Consider the following 22477-nt stretch of genomic DNA (forward strand, 5'->3'; position numbering starts at 1 on the left):
ATGACTTATTCTTGCAAGTTCCTAGGACATAATCATAAGCAAAAGTGTTTTTCTTCCAATGTGAGTACACCATCATAACTGTGCTCTAAGGTGGGTCCCAATAGTATTACTAAATTTCTAACAAACTAGTCCCTAAGTTGGAATTTCTGGAACACACACACACACATTCTATCTATCAAATTTAATGGACAAGGTAAACTGATCTTGTCTCCCCAGATACAATTTTCACTGCCCACAATTTTCACATTGCCTTTTTTATGGTTTTCCTTTAGCCATACTCCCTAGAAGAAGTTCCCTTTTTCTTTCTATATTGCCTTAAATTTCATGGTCCAACATCCCCTTTCTCTAGCAACATGAAGTATTTATTCTTTCTCTTTCCTGAGATATACTGTGAAACTAGAACATGCAAAGCTGAATAATCTGATCTCTCCTGTATTAAAAAAAGAAAAAGAACTGTTCTGCCTGAATTACCCTGCCTGGACTATATAATTAGCACCTTCTTATACATTATCTTGTGTCTAATTTTTAATTCCACACATTTCAAAACTTTAGTATATAATGTCATATTAAGGTATTTCTAAATTAGAGTATATGCTCCTTCTGAGCAGAAAAATTTCTTACACTTCTTATACGGGTTGTGCATGCCCAATCTGAAGACCCAAAATCTGAAACGCTCCAAAATCTGAATGTTCTTGGGCACTGACTTGACACCACAAGTGGAAAGTTCCACACATAAGTACTTAGCACAGCTTTGTTTTATGCACAAAATATTAAACATATCATATAAAATTACCTTCAGGCTATGCATATAAGGTGTATATGAGATGTAAATAAATTTTTTGTTTAGATTTAAGTCTGATCTCCAAGATTTTATGTATATGCAAATACTCAAAATCTGAAAATACTGAAATCTGAAACACAGTCACAAGCATTTTAGATAAGGGATACTCAACTTGCACTTAATTTTTCATTCATTACTTCACTTCAGGGATTGTTTACCACATTTGTTCATTCATTTATCTAATTCGCTCATTCAGTGAGCATCTATGAAACATGAATGAGACACTGTTGATATCACTGGGTCCATGGGGCCTAAGGGCTATTTCCATAATGTGTGCTCAACAAATACCCATGGAGTAAATAACCCACTCTCTTACCCAGACCTGATTTTCATTATCTGTGAGCTGGAAAGCTAGTTGCTATGAAACAGAACAAAGGTAGCTGCAAAAAGATGTTTTCCGACATCCTGATATAACGACCCTGACTCTGCCTCAGTTTAACACAAATCCCTTCTGTCTAGCTGAGATCTCAGTATATGTGTCCACCAAGTGGCCTCATGGGAAAAGCGGGAACCCTGAGGAATAGGAGTGGCGATATTTGTGCCTGAAAGCTTCTGCCTTTCACTGTGAATGAAGCATGAGGCAGTGTCATCTGCTGAGAGAAAGGAAATGTCATCAGGGAGGTTAAGGAAGAGGGAAGAATCCCTGGGAAGAAAGCAAGAGGCTGTTCCCTGGAGAATCACCAAAGGATAGCTTTGAGAATTTCACTGAGATTGGAGACCAAAAGCATGTGGTGACAACGACCTGTGATTTCCTCCAACAACATTCAGTACCGGCTTCAAGGGACAGAAAAGGCCAATTTTACGTTAACCATGGTCAGAACACAGCAGGTTGATACCACTGGCAGAAATGAAGGCCCAGGCAGGAGAACAGTTTGAGAGATGCTCCCTCGTTTCTAGCCAGGGATGGAATAGAAGGAAGCGAAGCAATGAGGGGAATGGGAGCTTGGGAACCAAAGGATTTGCTGGGCATGGTTCCCATTTGCTTGGGAACCAAAGGAAAGCTGGAGAACTAAAAGGCTGTGGTCACAGGTTATTTTCATATTGACCTTTGCAACTTCACAAATGAAGTTGTTCTTGGTGAGAATGAAGTTGAGGATGGATAGCTCATGTAGAATAGAAGTAAAAGTGAAGTGAAACGTTAAGGAGACCAATTTGAAGTTTGGATGGATTCTTCACCAGAATATTAATACTATCTACAATTATGGCAGGAGTTCTGGAAGCCAGGCCTTCTGTGAATTAGATGGCAAAATCGTCAATAAATGAAGGTTGATAGGATGGGGAGAGTGGGATAGCCACACAGCCATGAAACTCAAAAACATAGAAAAATGCAGGGAATTTTGCCCCTTAGTAAAGTTTAATTGGTTTATAGTTTGGTTCATTCTGTGAAGCAGCTTATCTATTTAATAACTCAGGAAGCATAAGCATGGTTGGTAAATACATGAAAACTATGTAAATTCAGAAATAAATACTTAGAAAAAGCTTATAGTTTTATTCTGTGGTTTTCTAATGAAAGGCAATTTACCAGCCATTATGCATTTCCTGTCTCATTTGAAAATAACACAGACTGACATTTTACTAATTCATTATGCCTGATCAAAATCATATTTTGTTTTATCTAAGGTTTGGATAGCATTTAAGTGTTGTACTGGGATGCTTGTTTAGAAGGATTATGCCCAAGATTAATTTTTTAAATGACTGGATGTGAACATGTTCTCTTTCTGCACTACTTCTCATTCAACTTAGAATGCAAAGTACAAATCTTATTGCAACCTAACAAAATTCCTTCAGAGTTAAGAGTCTGCTTTCAAAACTGAGAAAATGTCATACAGAGTGTTTTAAACTTAAAGCAAAAGGATAGTGTGTGAATTCAAAGTGATAATGGTAAATGCTAGACATTAGCAAGTCTTTACTTCCTGGTCGAATATACGAGGAAGTGTAATCTATAGAACCTCATTATCTCTAGTTTGTGAGAAAGGCCATGGAGGAAACTACCACCTCCATCATTTATACCCCTTTAAATTCTCAAGAATATCTCTTGACTTACCTACATAATAATTAGGTTGCTATTGAGACATGTTTGTTCTCAACCAGGTGATGACCAGGGAGGATCAAGGCCAACAGCTATATTCCCAAGGTATAAAGCACGGGAGGGATGCAGCAAAGAAAGCCCCTTGAATTTAAGTCAGGGTATTTTGGTTGGGGGTGGGCAGCTTTGGGGAGTAATGGGACCAGGAAGAAGGAACGGTTGTAGGACAGAAGGGTTGGATGGTGACCTGGTTCTGGCTGGTGCTCTCAGGGTTTCCACAGGCCTATCCTAAAGTCAAGGATAGGCCCTTGACCATATCAGTCTTCCCAGGTGATAACATTATACTCCCATGCTTCAGCCACAAGCCCAACCCAACTCCTGCCCTTCTAGGCAAGTTTCCTTCTCATCCATTACATGCCAAGGATGTCACTCTCATGAATAATTTCATGGAATACATTAGTTGTGTCCTATGCATACTAAATGTAAAATGTCTCTTAGGCCTCAATCCCTTTCTATAAATTGGGACAATAACTCCCCACTGCACTTTCTGCTACTCTCCACTGGACAGACAGTTGCAACTTTTTGTGCAGTGCCAGCTGCATTCATGTAACACCATTGTAAATGCTGAAGTCAATAGATTTGGCAGTATTAGGTGTCTAGTTACAGGGCTCCTTTCAACACTGGCAAAATGAACATTATTGCCACCAATGACCCCTTCATTGTTTTCAACTACATGGTCCTCATGTTCCAAGTTGATTCCACTATGTCAAGTTCAATGGAATCTTTAAGGATAGGAATGGGATGCTCATCATCAGTGGGAAGCCCATTTCTATCTTCCAGGAGACAGATCTCACCAATCTCCAATGGGGTGATGTTGGTATGGGGGCCCTGGTGTCATCACTATCTTCAAGAATATTGGGGTTCACTTAAAGGTGAAGTCACAAAAGTCCTCATCGCTGCTTCTTTTGCTGATTCCCCCATGTGTGCAAGGAGAGTGAACCATGAGAAACATAAGCATTCCCTCAAGACTATCGGCAACAACATCTAAACGACCAACTGTGTAGCCGTCCTCCCCAAGAACATCCATGGAACTCTCCCATCAGGGAGGAACTCACTGTTATAAACAATGCCATCAGTGCGACCCAGAGACTGTGGATGGTCCTTCTGGCAAACCATGGTGCAGTGGTCATCGTGCTGCCCAGAGCAGCATCCTCACCATCACTGGCACAGCCAAGACTCTGTCACGAATCTGACTTGCCACCTTGAGAACACTGCCAAGTACAATGACATCAAGAATGTGGTGAAGCAGGTGATGGGGGCTTCCAAAGAGCCTCCTGAGCAACATTGAAGACTAGATTGTCTCGCATGACTCTAATAGTGTAACGTTGTGGAAGCAGGGCCTGGCTTCACCCTCAATGACCACTTTGTTAAGCTTTTTAGTATGAATTTGATTACAGTAATCAGGTCTCCCAAGGAGTAAGATTCCCCTGGAAAACAAGTCCAATAGCCTTGAGGTACAAAAAGAGAGAGATTCCATCACTGGGAAGTCTTTGCCTTGCCTCCACCCCCCAATACACTGAGAAACTCCCATCCTCAACACAGTTTCCACTCCAAGCCCCTGAAAAACCCTACCTTGCTGTGTACCATTGGGACCATTAATACCATACTCTACACTCAGATGAGGGAAATCTACATGAGCTCCCCACTGAGAATCACTTCTGAGCTCTCTAGTATGGCCTATCCCTTCCTAGTTAATCTCAGGTCTTCTGTCCTCACCACTAACCACTTATCCAACCCAGCACCATATATATCAGCCATACTGGGCTATTTGCTGTATTTTATCAACTCTGCCTTGGTGACTACTGTTTTCTTTGTTCTAATGTTTTTTCTGTCATACTGGCAAGCCTGATAAATGATAGATAATCTTGAGAATAGGGTAGTGGAGAAAGGCCTTGATAATAAGAAGTTAGTAGCATGTAATTACCCATGGATAGGTAATCAGTGATGATTGTTGGTTGTGAAATAGCTAAACACATGATGCTACCTAAGAGACATGACCCAAATGTCACTTCTTCTCCAGTGCTTTCCCTGGCCCTATTTCTCCACCTCCCCCAAAAATATCTTCCTGCCAAAATTAATTATTTCTTCCTCTACTTTCATGAGAAAACAAAGGCCATCATTTATGAGTTCTTTCATTTTCCATTCTCATTTCTTTTTTTAATGGTTCTTCAAATTGTGTTTCTTAATTCTGCAATGCACCATTTCTTCCATGCAATGGATGAAAATCTGATACTGAACCATAGAGCATTGCAGTTGTGCCCAAAGGCTGTGGTAACAGAAGGGCGACTTAAAGCAAAGTATCGGCAGGTTAAGCACAGGGCCTGGTAAATGCCTGTCAGGGGCATACACGTAAGAAATATCCTCAATTCCCCTTTGTAGGGCCTCACAGCCACGCTGAGTTCCCTTGGGTCCTTCAGGTGGAAGGGGTTCTATAAACTTCTTTACACCCACATAAGGCCTACCCCCAATATTTGTCTGATTTTTTTCACCTTATCCTCCACCCTAGCCATCTCATCAAATTCTCTGATCATCTTCCCATTGCTCAAATGCATATCATGTATGGCCTCCTTATATTCCTTGAGGCATGAGCCAGCCCCCGGTTGGTTTTCTTTTGGCTTTCCTGGGTACAGTGTCCTCAGCGGGGGGCTTTTCTGCAGCCTTTCCTTCCCCCTCTGACTCTCCTCCTTTTGGCTTTCCTTTGCTCTCTGGCTTCTCCTTCTTCTTTAGCATTTTCCTCATCTTCTGCCTTTCTCTTGTTTTCTATCTTTCCATCATTTTCTAATTTTTCCTGGTTTTCCAGGGTACAAGGTGCTTCCAGCTTTCCTTCTCCCTGTGCTTGTTCTTCATTTTCCATCTTTCCTTGGTTCACAGGCTTTCCTTCATTGTCATGGTAGAGTTTTTCTATGTTGAGGCTTCCTCTCCCTTTCCTTACCTTTGGGGATTGGGGACAGGTTCTGCCTTTCTGTCTAGCCTACCCATGTGTGGGAACAACAGATATACGGACCAGAAAGCACCTGGAGCCACTATTAGTGATACGGTTTGGATTTGTGTCCCCATCCAAATTTCACATCCAAATGTATTCCCCAACGTTGGAGGAGGGGCCTAGTGGGAGGTGATTGGATCATGGGGGCAGATTCCCCCTTGCTGTTTTTGTGATAGTGAGTTCTCACAACACCTGTTTGTTTTAAAAAGTATGTAGCACCTCCCCCTTCACTCTCTTCCTTTTGACCTAGCAATGTAAGACACGCCCCCTTCCTCTTCACCTTCCACCATGATTGTAAGTTTCCTAAGGCCTCCCCAGCCACGCTGCCCACGCAGCCTATAGAACCATGAGCCAATTGAACTTCTTTTCTTTATAAATTACCCAGTCTCAGGCAGTCCTTTACAGCAATGCAAGAATGGACTGATACAATTAGGAACCCAAGGACCAGAGTAGATTGAGGCCGACCTTGGGGAGGAAGGGTAGAAGACACCTGGATTCACATTCTCATTTCTAAGGTTTGCTCCTGCGTACAAATTTGATCCCATCCCTTCCAGCCTGTTCTGGGACTTTGTTTCTTGGGTTCTTCTTGTAACATTACCTTCATCCTTTCCCTCTGTTCTGGAGTCTGCCAGTCTGCCCACAGATTTGCATAGATGTCCCTACCCTAAGTCACTGATCTCAGTGCCCTTTTAGCTAGTATCCTATTTCTAGCCTTTATCATCCAGCAGTTCCGGGGAGCACCATACCTATCTTGCCTCCATGTTGTTACTAAGGCATTTATTTGTCCACAGTGCCTTTTAGCTTCCTTCTTTTTTTTTTTCTTTTGAGATGGAGTCTCTCTCTGTCTCCCAGACTGGAGTACAGTGGCACGATCTTGGCTCACTGCAACCTCCACCTCCCAGGTTCAAGCAATTCTCCTGCCTTTGCCTCCCGAGTAGCTGGGATTATAGGTATCTGCCACCATGCCCGCCTAATTTTTGTATTTTTAGTAGAGACGAAGTTTCACCATGTTGGCCAGGCTGGTCTCAAACTCCTGACCTCAGGTGATCCACCAGCCTTGGTCTTCCAAATTCCTGGGATTACAGGTGTGAGCCACCATGCCCAGCTGGCTTCCTTCTTTCTTGACTATTCTTTTTACCGCAGTTCTTTCAAGGTTATCTAACTATAAGAAATTATCATCATCATAGATGAGATGCCAAATACAGTGGCCTTATTTTCAGTTTCCATTTAACATAGCTGACCTGTCTTAGCTTTTGAAATGTTCCTCTCCTGCGATGCCACAATTTCTTTAGTTTTCCTCCAGCCTTTCCAAGTGCACCCCTCCAGACTCCCACATGGATTCTTCCTTTTCTTCTCCTCCCTCATCCTAGGTATGTCTTTGTTCCTCTTCTCTTTTATTGAATGTTACTCTTTCACAACTTTCACCACCATTCCTGCATGGATGAGTCTCATGAAAGTCTTCACCTCTCTGCCAAGCCCTGGTTCTGATTTCCGTCTGCCTAGGCCTCCACCTACAGGTACCATCAAGCCTTGGGACAACATGTCTACAACTAATTTGCATCAGCTCTTTTCCAGAGGTAACATTGGGTCTATCAATTATTTTTTCCTTCAAGTAGAACCACATTAATTCATGAACAAAAGTAAAGACCTGTTCTGCAATGAGCAGGCCTATGCAAACCTACACCCAAAATCCAAAGAAGCTGAGTGGAAGAAAGAGGCTGACAAATTCAGTTTCTCAGAAAGAAAGATTTAATAGAGACTTAAAAACAGAAGCCATTATGTCCTGGACCCAGGCAAGACAAGATGGTGGATTCCCACACCCATACCCACTAGATCCAGGGCTTATGTACCACAGGGAAGGAACAGAACTTACAGGGAAAGGAAAGAGTACTACAGGAATCTGCGTAAGTACAAGCTCTTATACAAGGAACAGTAGATAAAATGAAAATCTTAGAGGCTTTCCCAGAACTGGGGTTAATCTGAAGTCAGCTTGATGGATTAGCCTCCAAGATGGAGTTGCTTTAGCCTCCATAAGATCTCTCCTACTTTAAAAGGCTTCCAGAAATAATAATTTCCTAAGGTCCTTTGGCAAATAAACTTTATAAAACAGGCTACAGAGAACTAAAGGGAAAATGATGATGCTTTTACACCTTAAGATAGACATAGTTGTGTAATTTAAAGCTATAGATCAAAAAAGGCTCATTTTACAATTAAAATCATTTCTATGGAAGCACATAGAGAGTGTTAGATGGATTCTTAAAAGACAAGATAGGCTTAAGAGTATTTTTGAGGGATCATTTATTTAAGATAGAAAGCAAAACAAGATCTTGGAAAAATAGATGTTGTATGAGTACAAAGATTATTTCTATTCTAATTATGTTAATTTAATTCATTTCCTCCATGGGGATCATGCTACTAAAGATTTTGAAAGATTTAGTCATTTTCTTCTGTTATAGATTTACTTTAATTCCATATTTTTAAAGCTTTTTACCTTTTGGACTACTGCCTTTTTGTACAAAATATTCCCATTGGAAGAAATAGTTCTAACTCTTTAAAATATGAACAAAACAACATCTATTCTGGAATACTTGCTGCTCTTTGAATAATAAATCTTCCTACAGTTAAAAATGAATAATTAAGGTCTGTTTTAGACACTTGATTTCAGAGAAGGGAAGCTCAGTAATTAAAGGAAAAAATGAAAATGGAAACTGGTCAGAAATGAATAACAATTTTTCATTTCCATTTAAAAGAATCTCTCAAGCACTAAGTTTTATTCAAATTACCTAGGAGGCTCCTCTATTTATTTTTTTCCAAGTAGTCTCAGAGTTTGAGTAAAGGAAATGTAAGCTATGTAATTTTGGTTCTAAAAGATAAAAATGAAAAGCAATTCAAAAGTTCATGTTTCAGTAGGAGTTGTGAAAGAGGGAAATATTGGAAAGGATGGGTTAATCTGAGGCCACTGGCCAAGCCCCTCTGCCCACTCCTCACAGCGGCCTCTTCCTGGGGAATCCTAGCCAGGGAAGGTCACTACACGATGTAGGTTTATGATTGCTATGCCTTCAAAGCTTATCTATCCCTCAAACTCTCCAAGCCAACAAGGAACTGCTGGTCATTAAAGAGCTGCTGCAACTCTCCAGGATAGGTCAAGGACTTCAGATAAAACTAACCTCAACCAAGCTCCTCTAGCCACTCTCACCATGTGGCAGCCAGATGCATTCAATATCATGGTGGCTTTTAGCTCAGCCCCATCAGCAAGAGAGATGCATAGGACACCACAGGTCCAGGAGATAACCCAAAAGACCCCAGCCCTCCTCTCCAACGACATCTCAGCATCTCATGGAATCCCACAGGAGAGGCTCACAAAAGGAAAATAAATTTCACTTCTCTTTTCTAGACTAATAATCTTTACTTTCCAATTACAATTTATGGCATTCAAAATGATTTATTATCTTATTTGTCACCTTCATAAAATTTTAAGTTGTACTCAAGATGACTGAAAAATAGCTTAGCAAAGATCGAACAAACCAAAACCAAAACCACTAATTGCCTATTATCGGTTGAAAGAGCTTCATTTTTAATGTAGCCTCTATTGCCAAAACTCTGTTTAATGAAGAAACTAAAGTAGTAAAGACTGATCCTCATAGGCAAGGCTTCAAATCTCATGAAAAGTTTAGACATCATCAAGAAGGCTCACTATTCAAGGTTATATGTGGGGAAGTAATGGGGGTTTTGTAGGTGGTGTGCATTCCAGTGGGTTCCAAATGGCATTTGACTAGATATCTTTGAAAGTGTTTATTCTGTTTGCTGATCTTGGATGCTCTATCTATATTAACCACTGTATTTATATTAACTTTCTTGGGTTTTTTTTTTTCAGATAGCTTTGTGTCATGTGCTGAAGTATGGCTATCTTTCCAAATTATTTATGTGTAATGTAATAGAAAGTTTGTACCCAAAATGTTAGATAGCTTACTTTTGTTCCACTATTTTCACCAAATATGCACAAACCCAATTGGATTAACATACTTGAAACTTTTCAAAGTAATAACTCATTCAAGGTGTACTTTTCAATGTTTTAGTATTGCATATTATAAAATGGGATAGTGTGATGAGTAGAAGGCACAATTTTTGACTTGGAGAAAGTTTCATTTGGATAGACAACCAATCTTAAGCAAAGCAAACAATTAAGAATTATATAAGTCTTTTTCTTCTTCTTTTTTGAGATGGACACTTGCTCTGTTGCCCAGGCTAGAGTGCAGTGGTGTGATCTCGGCTCACTGCAACCTCTGCCTCCCGAGTTCAAGCAATTCTCATGCCTCAGCCTCTTAGGTAGCTGGGATTACAGGCATGCACCACCATGCCTGGTTAATTTTCGTATTTTTAATAGAGACAGAGTTCCACCATGTGGGCTGGGCTGGCCTCAAGTGATCCACCCACCAAGGCCTCCTAAAATGCTGGGATTACAGGCATGAGCCACCGCACCCAGCCGGGAATTATGTAAGTCTTAATACAAGCAAGTACACTATGACTTAGTATGAATTAAGTCATGGCCATGTTTTGTTTGATTTTTTTCTAATTCTTATTTTGTTGCTCTTTTAACATGTTTAACATTTTCTACATATTTGTTGTGTACATAATGTGATTGATTTTTTATATTAAATACGTGTTCATTGTATATATGTATCTAGTGCATTTGCTAATGTCTTTTTAAAATTATAATAATGCCCCTTTTTTAACTTTTATTTTAGGTTCAAGAGTACATGTGCAAGTTTTTTGTGTAGTTAAACTCATGTCATGGGGGTTTGTTGTACAGATTATTTCGTCACAGGTACTACACCTAGTACCAAATAGTTATTTTTTCTGCTCCTCCCCCTCCACCCACCCTCCACCCTCAGGTAGGCCCCAATGTCTGCTTTTCCCCTCTTTGTGTCCGTGTGTTCTCATCATTTCACTCCCACTTATAAGTGAGAACCTGCCGTATTTGGTTTTCTGTTCCTGCATTAGTTTGCTAGGGATAATGGCCTCCAGCTTCATCCATGTTTCTGCAAAGGACATGATCTTGTTCTCTTTTTATGGCTACATAGTATTCTATGGTGTATATGTACCATATTTTCTTTATCCAGTCTATCACTGATGGGCATTTAGGTTGATTCCATGTCTTGGTTATTGTGAATAGTGCTGCAATGAACATACACATGCATGTGTCTTTATGATAAAACAATTTATATTACTTTGAATATACACTCAGTAATGGGATTGTTGGGTGGAATGGTAGTTCTGCTTTTAGCTCTTTGAGGAATCGCCACACTGCTTTCCACAACGGTTGAACTAATTCACACTCCTACCAACAGTGTATAAGCAGTCCCTTTCCTCTGCAACCTTGCCAGCATCTGTTATTTTTTGACTTTTTAATAACAGTCATTCTGACTAATGTGAGATGGTATTGTGGTTTTGATTTGCATTTCCCTAATGATCAGTGATATTGAGCTTTTTTTCATAGACTTGTTGACCACATGTATGTCTTCTTTCGAAAAGTGTCTGTTCATGTCCTTTGCCCCCTTTTCACTAGGGTTGTTTGGTTTTCTTATAAATTTAAGTTCCTTATAGATGCTGGATATTAGACCATTGTCAGATGCATAATTTGCAAAAATTTTCTCCCATTTTGTAAGTTGTCTGTTTACTCTCTTGATAGTTTCCTTTGCTATGCAGAAGTCTTAAGTTTAATTACATCCCATTTGAAAAATTTTGCTTTTGTTGTAATTGTTTTTGGCATCTTCATCCTGAAATCTTTGCCAGTTCCTATGTCCAGAATGGTATTGCCTAGGTTCTCTTCAGAGTTTTTGTAGTTTTTGGTTTTACATTTGTCTTTGATCCATCTTGAGTTGATTTTTATATACGGTATAAGGAAGAGGTCCAGTTTTAATATTTTGCATGTGGCTAACTAGTTATCCCAGCACCATTTATTGAATAGGGTGTCCTTTCCTCATTCCTTGTTTTTGTCCACTTTGTCAAAGGTCATATGGTTGTAGGTGTGCAGTCTTATTTCTGGGCTCTCTATTATGTTCCATTGGTCTGTGCCTGTTTTTGTACCGGTACCATGCTGTTTTTGTTACTGTAACCCTGTAGTACAGTTTGAAGTCAGGTAGCATGATGCCTCCAGCTTTGTTCATTTTGCTTAGGATTTCCTTGGCTGTTCAGGCTCTTTCATTGTTCCATACGAATTTTAAAATAGTTTTTTATAGTTCTGTGAAGAATGTCATTGGTAGTTTGATAGGAATATCTTTGAATCTATAAATTACTTTGGGTCATAAGGTCATTTTAACAATATTTATTCTTCCTATCCATGAACATGGAATGGTGGTCTTCCATATGTCTGTGTCATCTCTGATTTCTTTGAGCAGTATTTTGTAATTTTCCTTGTAGAGATTTTCACCTCCCTAGTTATCTGTATTCCTAGGTATTTTATTCTTTTTGTGATGATTGTGTACTTTCTTTTTTAATGTAGATAATCATTATCTATGAGTAATACATCTTTATTCTTCCTTTCTTATCTTTATATCTTTTATACAATTTTCTTATTTTTTTACTTACTGACTGCAGCCTCCAATTCAATGTTGAAAAGATGTGTTATAAAGGCATCCTTGTCTCATTTTGATTTTAAAGTGGATGTTTCTAGTAATTTACCAATAAGGATGATATTTGCTATAGGTTTTTGGTATTAATAGATACATTTAATCAGGTTAATGAAGGTTTTTTTCTATTTCCAGTTTGCTAAGAAATTTAGCTTGAAAATATATTGAACTTTAATGCATTTTTAAAATCTTTTGAGATGACCATAGATTTTCTTATTCAATCTTAATATGGTGAATTATAGTAACATAATTTTCTTATGTAGAACCATCTTTGCATTCCTGGCATAAACTTAGTTACTAAGTATTACTAATTGCATGATTCTCTTTGATAATATTGTATTTAGTATTTTCACACTTATGTTTTTAAGATTGGTGATTCATTTTTCTCAGAAGCTCTGGATTGAGTATCAAAGTTATACAAGCTCCATAAAGCATTTGGAGGAATTTCTCCTCTTTTGCTAGTCTATGGAGGAGATCTATTTCCTAAATTACCTATTCCTTAAATGTGGTAAAAGAATTCACTTATAAAATTCTCTTAGCCTGATATTTATTGGCTGTCAAAATCATAATTATTTCTTTAATGGTTATAGGTATAGTCAAGGTTTTCAATTCTTACTTAATTCATTTTTATAAATAAATATCAACAATTATATAAATGTATCTATTTCATTTAAATTTTCACACATTTTGACTGTGGTTAATATTTATACCTATTATATATGTGTTTAAGAAAAAAATGCATATTCTTTAATTGTTGGGTTCAAGAGTTTGACTGTTTCTTAAATCTAGTTTTGTTAATTATATCACCCAAATCATTTTTATAGTTACACTTTTCTGCTTTAGCTACAAATTACTGTGAGAAGTATGTTAAGATCACCTACTCTAATGGTGAATGGATTTTCTGTTAGTAATTCTGTCATGTTTTGTTTTATGTATTATAAAGATATGTTATTAGGTGAATTCAAGTATGTTGATGGGGCCAATGTGTGGATGGAAAATCTTTTGCTAAAGAGATCAGGCAGGTGACTTATGGATTCAGTCAGTCCTCGAAGGAGAAGCCAGGATTAGAAATGTGGTTAGACAGGAAAGATACGTAGCCGATCTTCTTATCTAATGGTGTGAATCCCCATGACACACACCACAGGCCCACAAGTTTTCTGAGAATGTTATACAAGCAGAAACATTGTCGTCTTGAAGTGAAAGGGAAGAGACTGGATAAAACAGAAGAAAGTCATCAGCCTTCCAGAATTCTACAGGCAGGAAAGAGCTGATAGAGTTAACCCTGAGCCTCTGTGGACCCAGAAGTGGTGCCTCCAGACAAAGGGGATATTCTCACAGCTTGAAACTTAATGGAGTTTACCCTCCTGGGTTTCGAACCTGCTTGGGACCAGGGACCCTTTTATTTCTTCCAATTTCTGCATTTTTGAATGGGAATGTCTATCCTATGCCTGTCTTGCTGCTGTGTTTTGAAAGCAGATAACATGTTTCCTAGTTCACAAGTCCACAGATGGAGAGGAATTTTACCCAGGATGAATCATACCCAGAATCTCCCCATCCTGCAGATCAATGACTTACATGACAAGATTAGGAACTTTTGGAGTGGACAATATTTAGAAAATATTTTGAATTTAGAGTTGATGCTGGAACTAGTGAAGACTTTGGGTAATGTTGGACTGGAATTCATGTATTTTTATGTGGAACAGACATGAATTTTAGGGGACCAGAGGACAACTATAGTTATTCCTCATCCTATTTCCTGGTACTTGTGACTGTGACCTTATTTAGAATAGAGTCTTCAACAACATAATTAAGTTAATGATCTAAGGATGAAATCATCCTGGATTTCAGGTGGGCCCTAAATCCAATGACTGGTGTCCTCATAAGAGGAGGGAGAGGGAGATTTGACAGAGAGATTTGGAGGAAGACAATGTTAAGATGGAGGTAAAGATTAGAGTGATGTGTCTACAAGCCAAGAACACCAAGAATTGCCAGCAGCCATTGGAAGCCGGGAGAGAGAGTCATGGAATGAATTCCCCCCTAGAGCCTCCAGGAGGAACCGACACTTACAATGCTTGAATTTGAACTTCTGACCTCAGAACTGTGGGAGAATACATTTCTGATCATAAGCCACTCAGTTTGGGGTAATTTGTTATAGCTGACAGACCTAGGAAATTAATGCAATGGTATCTATCTTTCCATTCTTTTATAGATTCTGCATTCCAATATTTCAATCGTGTCAGATAAAGAGAATAAACTGGGTCTTTTTTTTATCTAATTTAACATTCTTTCTTTGAGAGTCGCAAGTTTGGTTCATTTAAATCTATTTTTATTGCTGATATACTGTAAAATACTTCTATTGTCCCATTTTGTGTTTTCTATTTGTCCTACTCTTTTATGCTTTTCTCTTCCTTTCTTTTTGTCTTTTGATTGATCCTATTTTTTAACCTTTTAATTTCAAAATTTTGAAAGTTATTCATTCTATTCTTATTCCTTTAGGAATAAACCTTAATAAGCTAATATTCATATATAACTAAAAATTAATCAATATCTCTAAGAAATAAAAGCCCTACCTAAGAAATAAAATCTCTCTCAGAAACAAAGGCTCTTAGAAAGCTTTACCTAAAATCACCTAGCTCACCAGATAGTTTTACCACATTTCTAATACTAATTTCATTTTTTCACCTGCAAAAGTAAATATTAAATAGGCTCAACATTTTAGATGTACCCACACATTAACCCTTTGCTCATCAATCCTTGTTGAATCTCAGACACATTCTTTGTTTATTTCTCCTTCTTCCTAAAGTAAGTCCTTCAGAAGTTCCTTTCTGAGGATCTGTTTGTAATAAACCCTTAATACCTAGTTGTCCAAAAATATCTCATTTTACTCTCCTTCTTAAATGCAATTTTAGCCAAGTGTATTTTACCAATTAGATAATTATTTTCTTTCAGCATTTTGAAAATATTATTTTCCATCTTAGGGCCTCTACTGCTGATGTTGAGAAGTCTGCTCTTACACTCATTGAGTGCTGCCCAAAAGTGTGGCCTATGGAGTTGGTTAGCAATGTAGCTCTTAGACTTCACCCTAGATCAACTGAATCCAAATCTTAAAGTGGTAGGGCCCAGAAATCTACATGTTTCTTTACTTGCTTTCTGGATAGGTCATTAGAAGTTGAGAACCTTAGAGTATGTGCAGGCAACTTGCTTTTATCTCTTCCTTCAGATCTTGGAGACACTATGATGTGTGTAGATGTAGATTTGCTTTATTTATCTTGCTTTGGGATTATTATTATTCTTAAATCTGAGGATTCATACTTTTCAATAATTCTGGGAAATCACCAGGCATTATTTCATCAAATATTGCCTTTCTCACATTTTCTCTGCCTTAATCCCAATAACATGAATTTAAAACATTTTCATTTTTCCTTTTCTGTGTTTTTAAATGTAGATCCCTATACACTAAGGTCCCTAATGCTGTTTTTAATAGGAAGAAAAATTTTTAAATAGGAATATCTGTAAGGGACTACACCTGCAGAAATTTAACTCAATTTAAGAATGTATCCAACAAATACTCAGTGACCCACACATATTACTAATCCCAGAAATGGGACAGAACTTTTTACAAAAATAGTACAACATTTTTACTGTTACTATAATGCTCTTGAGCCTTACTATAAGAGTATCACCAAAGATATGCTGTAACATGGAATGACTCAGACTCTTCAGTATATTTGTTAAGTAAAATTTCTTGGACAATGTTCAAGACAAGTTTATATTCTCTAGATTTTCAGATTGCAATGTGTTCTTCTACAGAAAGGTCCACATGTGTCATGTTTTCCGTCAATGTACAATGCTTTATTGTTTTTAAATGCTTGTCAGTGAAGAAATAGTCCATGCTGGAAAAAAATCCAAAAATTTTCCCCTTGACTTTAAAGTGTATCCATAGATCCCCACAGAAAATCTGTTACCTGATATTTGGGGAATATTTCATCAAATTTGGTGATTCAATTATCTTCATAGAAAAGAATGTCAGAAGTTTTAGAATGCTGATAGAGTAGCTTCATGTGAGTCCCTCAGTGCCTCCTTTCCTGGAAAATATGAAATGGACAAAGGGTTTGAGTAGAAATAAAGTTAGACCCAGAACCTAATGAGGGGAGGGGGCATATTTCTTAACATGCTGATGGATGAATGGGAAATTTAAAACTTGAGTGTTGTAAAAGCTAATGCTTTTAAGGCTAATTATCTGTAATGATAATATGTCTGTGTGCTATGTAAATAAGTACCCAAAATGAGACACATCTGTCATAATGAAATGTGACACAGGGGAGATTAAACTAAAGCCTTTCTAACAGTGAGTTTTTGGATAAACTTTTTCTCTGATTAAGGAAATGTTCAATTGTTTGAAATGTTTGCACTGAGACTTGGTTGGAAATAAGATCAGACTGTTGCAGAGTTTTTTTTATTATTATACTTTAAGTTCTAGGGTACATGTGCACAACGTGCAGCCTTGTTACATAGGTATACATGTACCATGCTGGCCCGCTGCACCCATCAACCCGTCATTTACATTAGGTATTTCTCCCAGTGCTATCCCTCCCCCCCACCCCCCACCCACGACAGGCCCTGGTGTGTGATGTTCCTCACCCTACAGAGATTTTTTATGGATGAGTTACGCAGATTCAACCTGATTAGTTCATTGATGCTCAGCAGAGGCTACAGATGCTCCACTGGAGTCAGCCATTGCCATGATTTGTGTAGAGGCACAAGATCATCTGGGAGCTGAAGACTGGTACCTGACAATCATGCACTGGTTTATTTACATCAAGAAGGCAATTTAGAAGAGATTCTTTTTTTTTTCCTCTCTCTTTCTCTCCATCTAAAAACCCTCATAAAAAAGACAGAAGCTATCTTGACCCAAGCCTTACCTTCACATCACTCTCTTCTGTCTCCTGTAACTTCAACCTCTCCCTTTTTGCTGGCTCTTTTCCATTAGCCTATAACATGTACATGTCTCTGCCATCTTAAAAAAGTAATTAACAGAAAACAAAGAAAGCCGTTTTTGAATTCTGCCTATCCATTTGGCGGCAAGTTTCTCAGTTTCTCACCCTCTTCCTTCACATTCAACTCACTGAAAAAGTAGTGCCTTCCCACGACTGTCTTCACTTTTATACTTTGTTTTCATTCTCCAACCTATTATAATCTGGCTTCTGCTCCAATTCGGCTCTGATATTCCTCATGCTAAGATCACTAACAGCTACACAGGGGCTTTACTTAAGCTTTTACCTTGTTTGACCTCTTCGGTGCACCTGACGCCATTGATAACTCCCTCTCTTCTTGAAGTTCTTTATTCCCTTGTTCTCTACACTCCATTTCTCCTGCTGCATCTCAGAATCAGTCTCTTCCTCTGTCACCTCTTGGTCTGTTCTCCCCTTAAACATTGGTGAGCCCCAGACTTCCAGCATGAGGCAGCTGTGCTGCATGCCTTGCCTGGGCGATTTCATCCTTGATCACAGCTTCCCCTTATGGCTGAGAATTCAAAATCTATATCAGCTCTTTAAATTTTCTCCTCAGCTTTAGAACGGCACCTCCTACAGCTCACATGGAAGTTCCAATGATACCTCAAACTCAATGTGACCAGAAAGGTTGTACTTTAAAGTAGAAAAGTTTTTCCTTCTGTGTCCTTTATCCTCTCAGTTTTTCCAAACAGTAATCAATGAATCAGCTTTGTCTCCTTCTCCCCAGTGACTGACCTTGATATCACTAAGTCCTGTAAATTTACAGGACTACCCTACCCCTACCATACGTGTCCCTTTCTCTCTATTTTCATTGTCACTGCTGCAGTTCATAGGCTTATTGTCTCTTGCCTGATATTTATTTCCTAACTAGGCTCCCTGTCGTATTTGCTCTCTGCCAGTTTATTTATCTTACTTCTGCCACAGTGATCTGACTGAAGTTGCAAGTGTCAATCTGTCATTGAAACCTCTCCATATTGGGCATTTCATATGTACATCCTCAGACTCTTTCAGCCTCCGTCTCCTAGGCCTCTGCCACTTGCTCTGTCTCAGCCATTAGCACTTCAAACATCTCCATGCACACCTGTAGAGATCTCCAAGCCAAGGCCTGGAGCTTCTGGCCCCTCTCCACTGCTTCCAGACTCAAATGAAGCCCCATGTCCAGGCCCTCGGAGAAGCAAGTGCCAAGGTGAAATTGGACATGCAAGTCCGTGATGCAGATCTGACCCTGATTGAAAGAGAAAGAGAAAAAGAAAGAAGGCAGGGTGAGTGGAAGCATCTTAGACTGCAGTGCAATTCTAACGGAAGTTTGGCAGGGCCATTGGAAAGTTCCCAAGCTAAAGTCTCCTGTCTCTTAGGAACAGACCTGCTTTAGTATCTCTGCTCTGTTCAGTCACTGAGAGCAGGCAGAAGGAAGCATGGTCTCTATGGTATTGCATGTTTTCAGATCACCAAGTCAGACTGTTAGCCAGACATGGCAGCAACCCACCAGATGACAGAGCTGGCACACTTAAAAGGTGGCTGGACCAGGTCCAAAATTATGAGTAAATTACCATTAACTGCTGACTCAGACTGCATACAAACTACTTCTACTGCACACAAACTACTTCTACTGCACCAGCGCCTCACCTTCAACCCATGGGTTTCTGCTGCCCAACTCACAGAGGAAGAAAAGACAAGCCTGGCTCACAGGTACACAGTACTATGCTGGTGTGCTAAAAGTTGACAGTTGTTGTATTATATCCCCAGTTGTAAGAGACCCTGAAAGATGTTATGGTGAGATGACCCTGAATGGTCTCCTCGTCTAGCCCAGTGCTTATGCAATGGGTCCATGAACAGAGTGGCCAAGATGGAAGGAATGAAGACCAGGCCTGGGCCTAATAACAAGGGCTTCTTGGCATTATGGCCACTTAGCAGTGGCCAGTGAGCCAACAGCAGAGACTGAAGCTGTGCCCTCAACCCCACACCATTCTTTGAGGTATCTGCCGACTACCTACCTAGCGGCAAGTCAATTATATTAGGCCACTTACACACTGGAGTGGACAGTGAGCATTAATTCATACTGAAATTGATACATACTCTGATTGTTGCATTGCCTTTCCTAGCTGCAGTGTCCCTATTAGCACCCCCAGCAAAGCACTTATAGAATGCTTTATCATTCAACATGTTTTCCACACAATGTTCCCCTCAGCGGTGCAATTTTCTATAGCAAACGTGCTGCAAAAATAGACTTCAGACCAGGGAACTCCCTGGTAATACCATGTATGCCATCATCTGGAAGCAGTCAGCCCATAAAATGATGAACAGCCTGTTGAAGGCTCAGCTGTGGGTCTGACTTCTTGCAGGGTCTGACACCTTTGTTGTCTTTGAGGAGTGACATATGGACTAAATCAACAGCTGATAATATAGTACTTTACCTCCAATACTAAGAATATTAGGTCCAGGAAGCAAGGGAAGTAGAAGTGACCCCACCTCACCATCAAGCACAAGGGCCCATTTACAGCAATTGTGTTTCTTCTCCCTACAATCTAAGATCCTGTTCAATTAGAGGTTCTAGTTCTCAGGGAAAGAACACGTCTGCCAGTGTATCTAAGAGTTGCATTGAACTTGAACTTGTGACTACCACCTGTTCACTTTGGGCTTTCATGATAGTAGTTCAACTGGCAAGGAAATAATTTGCTGTTTTATTGAAATAATTAAGGAGTTGGTGTTACCACCACAGAATGGAGTCACAGAGGATGACGATTGAAACCACCTGGGGGAATCACCGGGTCTCTCTCAGTACTTCCATGTCCCCTGATAATGGTGAATGGAAAAATGCAGCAATCACAACCTAAAATATACAGAACAAATAAAGCATCAGACCACCTGAAGTTCTGAATCACTGCACCAGGAAAGCAAATTAGACCACCTGAGAGTTGTCTGATGAGGGAAATACAGAATGGGTAATAGAGGAGAGAAGGTATAAATGCCAATTAGAGTCTCAGGACCAGTCCCAATGCAGAAATTGTAGCTTATTTCACTATCTTGCCTTAAGTGTTTTAGGAAATCACAACTAGTAACTATCTTGAGGAGACTCTGTGACCGACTGACTGACTGACTTGTACCTCCCCTCTTTGAGAAGCAATGAGACTGATGTGATCTTTACAAATCATATGAATGTATTAAATAATCACATGTACCTCAAAACTATGTACTCTACTATACATCAGTTTAAAATATATAGTAGGCTCTTCATTTATTTATTTATTTTTTTTTTTAGATGGACTCTGGCTCTGTTGCCCAGGCTGGAGTGCAGTGGCAATATCTCTGCTCACTGTGACTGCCTCCTCCCGGGTTCAAGTGATCGTTCTGCCTCAGCCTCCTAAGTAGCTGGGATTACAGGCACACACCACCACATTCAGCTAATTTTTGTATTTTTAGTAGAAATGGGGTTTCACCATGTTGGCCAGGCTGGTCTCTACCACCTGACCTCAAGAGATCTGCCCATCTCAGCTTCCCAAAGTGCTGGGATTACAGGTGTGAGCCACCACACCCAGCCAAAAAAATATAGTAGACTCTTTTACAATACTTTGCAACAGAATAGAGAATAATCTTGGTAATCTTTTGAATGACATAGGTCTTTTTGGCTATTTGTGGCAATGTATGTTGAATATTTGCTTAGTATAAAGGCATTATACATATTGATTATACAAAACATCATGCTCCAAATGTGCTGTCTTTGCCTGTGATGACAAGTGTTTGGAAGATGTTTTCAAATATAGAAACACCCTTAATCACTTCCTTCAGGGTAAAGCCACCATTTTAATAATGAATGAATGAGAATGCTTGTTGGAAGAAACAAACTATGGGGAGAATATTTTGAAAAATGGATGTGTGGAATTATTTCCATCATTGTATGATCATACAACTGAAAATAATGTATGCCACCTGTAAAAACTCTCCTATATGATCACTTCTTAAAAGTTGAAAATAAATGTTTCAAACCAGTTTTTAAATCTTCCACATATGGAATTTCAGTGAGTCTGGACCCATCTGTAAAAATATATCAAATGCTGGTCCTTTTGATGACTTTGTACAAACAACGGATGGATATCAGGGAAGATGGACACAAACCAGATATTCTGCTAGAACCTGGAGATTTTTCTTAACATTTATCCTGTTCTTCTCAAGCTTTCCTAATTCTGTCCTAATTCTGTCTTCTCTGTAGAAGAGACAGCAATATAATGGACAGTCTATATTCTGCCCTTATAAGCTCAAGTAATTTTAGTACAAATTCCAAGGACAGAAATGAAGAGATTAGTCTAAGTTTAAACTCTGCTACTAATGAGCCATGTGCCAAGCAAGTCATTCTGGTATGAGGGGGTTCAAGTTCTGTCACTAAACAATCATGACATTGTATGACTTCACAGCAGCTGCCAAATTTGCAAATGCAAGATGGGACTGCTGCCAACTGATAAGCCCGCTTTAGAGAAGGCAGTAGGAAAACCCATGCCACCTTTCCAAAGAATGCAAAAGGAGCTACATTCATATGACCCTCCCTTGACATTTGGGGGTAGAAGAGAAGGACGGTCTGTCCCTGTGTGTCACACCACTCAGGATTGATGGTCAGACTCAAGGAAGTGTCTTTGGATTTGCTGAGCCACAATCCAAAGCCTAATTATGATGAATTACAATAATCGAACTCTTTTGTGCCAGTTTGGTTTTCTTCCCCAAGTCTCTATGTTTAGGATCTTATTTTAATTGAAATCTTTGGAATTAAATGTTATAGACAGTGATACATACAATATGGGATAGTTCTTGTAAAATATAATGAACTGTAAAACCTTGTCATGATTTCAGCTTAAAATATTATTCTATGCCAGGGCAAATGTCAAAAACAATCATCTTTTATTAAGCATTACCTAGAAGATGGATAATATTTAATAT

Source organism: Pongo pygmaeus, chromosome 14, assembly GCF_028885625.2.
Source record: "Pongo pygmaeus isolate AG05252 chromosome 14, NHGRI_mPonPyg2-v2.0_pri, whole genome shotgun sequence".
Lineage (NCBI taxonomy): Eukaryota > Metazoa > Chordata > Mammalia > Primates > Hominidae > Pongo > Pongo pygmaeus.